We start from the raw sequence: 6,830 nt of genomic DNA on the forward strand, positions 1-6,830 counted from the left end.
AAGTGAATTACCCTGACTGCTGAATTTGAGGTCAAGATTTGAATGGATCTAGGAAATGTATGACTGTGCAACAGAATGCAGAATGCCCTTGTTTGAGGGCAATATACCATAGTTGCACCATACTAATTAAATGGTGGATTTTTGCCAATCAACTCTGAGACTTTTATTCTGCCATTTTACGCTGTAATGCAAACAATGACTTCTTAATAATCATAGGATTTTTTTGTAGTATGAATATCTCTTCCACACCATTATACCTGATTATTCTATTTGAAAAACAAACCAGAGCTAGAAAAACAGAGCTGCCTCTTTGTGGGTTATATACATGAGGAAATAAGGAGACAGAAAGATCTTTAAATTATTTTTGTTATTAGAGATAATAAATCTGTGTTTAAAATGCCCCTTACAACTTAGACAGTGTATCTTTTTTTTGTAAATTATGATACAATGAATAATCTTTGCAACAAATAAAAAATATGGAGATACTGGTTGCTACAGCTACTGCCGCAAGTGCTAAGAACCTAAATTGGCAAGTCATTAATGGGTGTACAGACTGGTAGGAGAAGGTGCAAATGAGTAACAAGTGGTAGCTATATCTCCTTGAATAAGAAAGCAAAGCTTTTGTCATATAGAAAGTCATCAGACTCTAAAAATTATGATCCAGTAATAAATCATTTAAATATAAGCTCTTTCAGAATGTTTGAAGTTTTTCCTGAAATTATTATTATACCAGAAGAAGGCACCAGTGGAGAGACACACATCCCCCAGTATTAAAGGATTTTGAGTGAAACATAGCTTTTGATATTGGACTATAGAAATAGTAACTAATGTCTGACGCCAGTTGATGGCCCATGAGGGTTTGGAGAAATTTTTGTAAAACACATAGCCAGAGAAATGCAGAAAATGAAAACCAAAGATGGTGGCATCACAATTCTGGACTTCAAGCTATATTACAAAGATGTAATCATCAAGACAGTATGTACTGGCACAAAAACAGACACATAGGTAAATGGAATAGAATAGAGAACCCAGAAATTGACCCTCCACTCTATAATCAACTAATTTTTGACAAAGCAGAAAAGAATATCCAATAGAAAAAAGACAGTCTCTTCAACAAATGGTGTTGGGAAAATAGGACAGCCACATGCAGAAGAATGAAACTGGACCATTTTCTTACAACATAAACAAAAACAAACTCAAAATGGATGAAAGACCTAAATGTGGGACCAGAATCCATTAAAATCCTGGAGGAGAACACAGGCAGCAACCTCTTCGACCTTGGCCACAGCAACTTCTTGCTAGACATTTCTCAAAAGACAAGGGAAGCAAGGGCAAAAATGAACTATTGGGACTTCAAAAGATAAAAAGCTCTGCACAGCAAAGGAAACAATCACCAAAACCAAAAGACAACCTACGGAATGGGAGAAGATATTTGCAAATGTCTTATCAAATAAATGGCTAGTATCCAAAATCTATAAAGAATTTATCAAACTCAACACCCCAAAAACAATCCAAGAAATGGACAGAAGACATGAACAGACATTTATCCAAAGAAGACATCCAAATGGCCAACAGACACATGAAAAAATGCTCAACATCACTCAGCATCAGGGAAATCCAAATCAAAACCACAATGAGATACCACCTCACGCCAGTCTGAATGGCTAAATTTAACAAATCAGGAAACAACACATTTTGGAGAGGCTGCAGAGAAATGGGAACCCTCTTGCACTGTTGGTGGGAATGCAAGTTAGTACAGCCACTCTGGAAAAGAGTATGGAGGTTCCTCAAAAAGTTAAAAATAGAGGGGGCGGAGCAAGATGGCGGAGGAGTAGGAGACCTGGATTTCGTCTCCTCTCAGGAATTCAGCTGGATAGGGATCAAACCATTCGGAACACCTACAAACTCAACAGGAGATCGAAGAAAAGAATAGCAACAACTCTCTGAACAGAAAAGCGACCACTTTCTGGAAGGTAGGACGTGTGGAGAAGTGAATCCGAGGCGTTATTCGGGAGGATAGACGGCGGGGGAGGGGCCTCCGTCGGCCACTTCTGGCAAGTGATAGAGCCACAGAGCACAAAATCGGAACTTTTAGAAGTCTGCTCCGCTGAGGGACGTCACTCTGGTGGCGAAGTGGGGGGTGGAACCCTCGCGGGACAGTGTGGTCTCAGGACCCTCGGGGTCACAGAAAGACCGGGGGTGCCTGAGTGCGGCAGAGCTCCCAGGTATCGGAGCAGGGAAGCCGGCTGCAGAGATGGAGCCCAGGCGCGGGCTCTCAGCTCGGGGCTGCCATAAACCGTGATCCGCGGCACAGTCGGGCCACTGCTCCTCCAGCAGGGACCCAACAAGCGGCAGATCCGGGGAGACTCGCCTTCTTCCCCTGGGAGGAGAGGTGCGGGAGCGCACCGCGGGGATCTGCTGGGTTTGGAGACTCCGCCCAGTGTCGGGTGCCAGATAGAAAGGCGCGGTCACAGGCCAGGTGAGCGCGGAGTGTGGCCAGAGACCGGGGAGACGGGAGTGACTGACTGCTTTTCTCTGGGGGCTCGCTGAGGAGCGGGACCCTGAGTTCTCGGCACCCCGAGTTCTCGGCACCCCGAGTTCTCGGCTCCTCCGGGGCGGAGACTGGGAGGCCGCCATTTTCACTCTCCGCCTCCAAAGCTGTATGGAAAGCTTGCAGGGAACAAAAGCTCCGGAGAGCAAACCCGAGCAGATTACTTAGCCCGGACCGGCAAGGGTGGGGCAATTTTGCCTCCGGCAAAGACATTTGGGAACCACGGCAACAGGCCCCTCCCCCAGAAGATCAGCGAGAACAGCCAGCCAAGACCAGGTTTACCGATCAATGAGAATGGCAGAACTCCAGCGCTAGGGGAATACTGCACATAGAATTCATGGCTTTTTTACCATGATTCTTTAGTCTTTCAAAGTTAATTATTTTTTTTAACTGTCTTTTTTTCTTTTTTTTTGAATTTTTCTTTTTCCCTTTTCAACCAACATCTTATCAATCCCTTTTTTAAAAAAAAAATTTTTATTTTTCATTTTTAAAGTCATATTCTATCCCTTCATAGTAGTTACCCGTATTTTTGGCATATATATATAAGTTGTTCTCTCTTTAAAATCTTGAGATGGTTTCTTCTAACAGATCAAAATATACTCTAAATCTCTAGTGTATGGTTTTTTTCTACTCCCCTGCCCAATCACATTCTCTCCCTTTTTTCTTTCTTTTTTTTTTAATCCTCTTCTTTCTTTTTTCAAACAACTTATCAAATCCTTTTTTAAATTTTTTTATAATTTCCATCTTTACAGTCATATTCCATCTCTTCATCATATCAACCCTTATTTTTGTACATATATAAGTTTTTCTTTCTTTAAAATTTTGGGAGGGACTTTCTTTTAACAGACCAAAATACACCCAAAATCTAGTGTGTGTCACTGATCTATAAACCAGCCTGATCATATTTGATCACATTCTGTTTTTGTTTTGTTTTGTTTTGTTCTGCTTTTGTTTGTTTTTATCTTTATCTTTTTCTTTTTTCTTTTTTTCTTTCTTTTTCTTTTTTCTCTCTTTCCCTTTCTTTTCCTACTGCTTCAGGTCTTTTCTGATTTGTTTAGAGTATATTTTCTGGGGACGTTGTTACCCTGCTAGCATTTTGTTCTCTCATTAATCTATTCTCCTCTGCACAAAATGACAAGATGGAAAAAATCACCTCAACAAAAAGAACAAGAGGTAGTACCGACTGCCAGGGTCCTACTCAATACGGACATTAGTACGATGTCAGACCTAGAGTTCAGAATCATCACTTTAAAGATACTAGCTGGGCTTGAAAAAGGCATGGAAGTTATTAGAGAAACCCTTTCTGGGGAAGTAAAAGAACTAAAATCTAACCAAGTAGAAATCAAAAAGGCTATTAATGAGGTGCAATCAAATATGGGGGCGCTAACTGCTAGGATAAATGAGGCAGAAGAAAGAATCAGTGAGATAGAAGACCAAATGATGGAAAATAAAGAAGCTGAGAAAAAGAGAGATAAACAACTACTGGATCACGAGGGCAGAATTCGAGAGATAAACGATACCATAAGACGAAACAACATTAGAATAATTGGGATCCCAGAAGAAGAAGAAAGAGAGGGGGGGCAGAAGGTATAATGGAGCAAATTATAGCAGAGAACTTCCCTAATTTGGGGAAGGAAACAGGCATCAAAATCCAGGAAGCACAGAGAACCCCTCTCAAAATCAATAAAAATAGGTCAACACCCCGACATCTAATAGTAAAACTTACGAGTCTCAGAGACAAAGAGAAAATCCTGAAAGCAGCTCGGGAGAAGAGATATGTAACCTACAATGGTAGAAACATTAGATTGGCAACAGACTTATCCACAGAGACCTGGCAGGCCAGAAAGGACTGGCAGGACATATTCAGAGCACTAAATGAGAAAAATATGCAGCCAAGAATACTATATCCAGCTAGGCTGTCATTGAAAATTGAAGGAGAGATAAAAAGCTTCCAGGACAAACAAAAACTAAAGGAATTTGCAAACACGAAACCAGCCCTACAAGAAATCTTGAAAGGGGTCCTCTAAGCAAAGAGAGAGCCTAAAAGCAACATAGACCAGAAAGGAAAACAAACAATATACAGTAACAGTCACCTTACAGGCAATACAATGGCACTAAATTCCTATCTTTCAATAGTTACCCTGAATGTAAATGGGCTAAATACCCCAATCAAAAGACACAGGCTATCAGATTGGATTAAAAAACAAGACCCATCGATATGCTGTCTGCAAGAGACTCATTTTAGACCCAAAGACACCCCCAGATTTAAAGTGAGGGGGTGGAAAACCATTTACCATGCTAATGGACACCAAAAGAAAGCTGGGCTGGCAATCCTTATATCAGACAAATTATATTTTAAACCAAAGACTATAATAAGAGATGAGGAAGGACACCAAATCATACTTAAAGGGTCTATCCAACAAGAAGATCTAACAATTGTAAATATCTATGCCCCTAACATGGGAGCAGCCAATTATATAAGGCAATTAATAACAAAAGCAAAGAAACACATTGACAACAATACAATAATAGTGGGGGACTTTAACACCCCCCTCACTGAAATGGACAGATCGTCTAAGCAAAAGATCAACAAGGAAATAAAGACTTTAAATGACACACTGGACCAAATGGACTTCACAGACCTATTCAGAACATTCCATCCCAAAGCAACGGAATACACATTCTTCTCTAGTGCCCATGGAACATTCTCCAGAATCAATCACATCCTAGGTCATAAATCAGGTCTCAACTGGTACCAGAAGATTGGGATCATCCCCTGCATATTTTCAGACCACAATGCTTTGAAACTAGACCTCAATCACAAGAGGAAAGTCGGAAAGAACTCAAATACATGGAAGCTAAAGAGCATCCTACTGAAGAATGAATGGGTCAACCAGAAAATTAAAGAAGAATTAAAAAAATTCATGGAAACCAATGAAAATGAAAACACAACTATTCAAAATCTTTGGGATACAGCAAAGGCAGTCCTAAGAGGAAAGTATATAGCAATACAAGCCTTTCTCAAGAAACAAGAACGGTCTCAAGTACACAACCTAACCCTACACCTAAAGGAGCTGGAGAAAGAACAGCAAATAAAGCCTAAACCCAGCAGGAGAAGAGAAATAATAAAGATCAGAGCAGAAATCAATGAAATCGAAACCAAAAGAACAGTAGAACAGATCAACGAAACTAGGAGCTGGTTCTTTGAAAGAATTAACAAGATTGATTACCCCCTGGCCAGACTTATCAAAAAGAAAAGAGAAATGACCCAAATCAACAAAATCACGAATGAAAGAGGAGAAATCACAACCAACACCAAAGAAATACAAACAATTATAAGAACATATTATGAGCAACACTATGCCAGCAAATTAGATAACCTGGAAGTAATGGATGCATTCCTAGAGATGTATCAACTACCAAAACTGAACCAGGAAGAAATAGAAAACCTGAACAGACCTATAACCACTAAGGAAATAGAAGCAGTCATCAAAAATCTCCCAAAACACAAAAGCCCAGGGCCAGATGGCTTCCCAGGGGAATTCTACCAAACATTTCAAGAAAAATTAATACCTATCCTTCTGAAACTGTTCCAAAAAATAGAAATGGAAGGAAAACTTCCAAACTCATTTTATGAGGCCAGCATTACCTTGATCCCAAAACCAGACAAAGAGCCCATCAAAAAGGAGAATTACAGACCAATATCCCTGATGAACATGGATGCAAAAATTCTCACCAAAATACTAGCCAATAGGATCCAACAGTACATTAAAAGGATTATTCACCACGACCAAGTGGGATTTATCCCTGGGCTGCAAGGTTGGTTCAACATCCGCAAATCAATCAACGTGATACAATACATTAACAAAAGAAAGAACAAGAATCATATGATCCTCTCAATAGATGCAGAAAAAGCATTTGACAAAGTACAGCATCCTTTCTTGATCAAAACTCTTCAGAATATAGGGATAGAGGGTACATACCTCAATATCATAAAAGCCATCTATGAAAAACCTACAGCGAATATCATTCTCAATGGGGAAAAACTGAGAGCTTTCCCCCTAAGGGCAGGAACGCGGCAGGGATGTTCACTATCACCACTGCTATTCAACATAGTATTGGAAGTCCTAGCCACAGCAATCAGACAACAAAAAGAAATCAAAGGCATCCAAATTGGCAAAGAAGAAGTCAAACTCTCACTCTTTGCAGATGATATGATACTTTATGTGGAAAATCCCAAAGACTCCACCCCAAAACTGCTAGAACTCATACAGGAATT

Source organism: Halichoerus grypus, chromosome X, assembly GCF_964656455.1.
Source record: "Halichoerus grypus chromosome X, mHalGry1.hap1.1, whole genome shotgun sequence".
NCBI lineage: Eukaryota > Metazoa > Chordata > Mammalia > Carnivora > Phocidae > Halichoerus > Halichoerus grypus.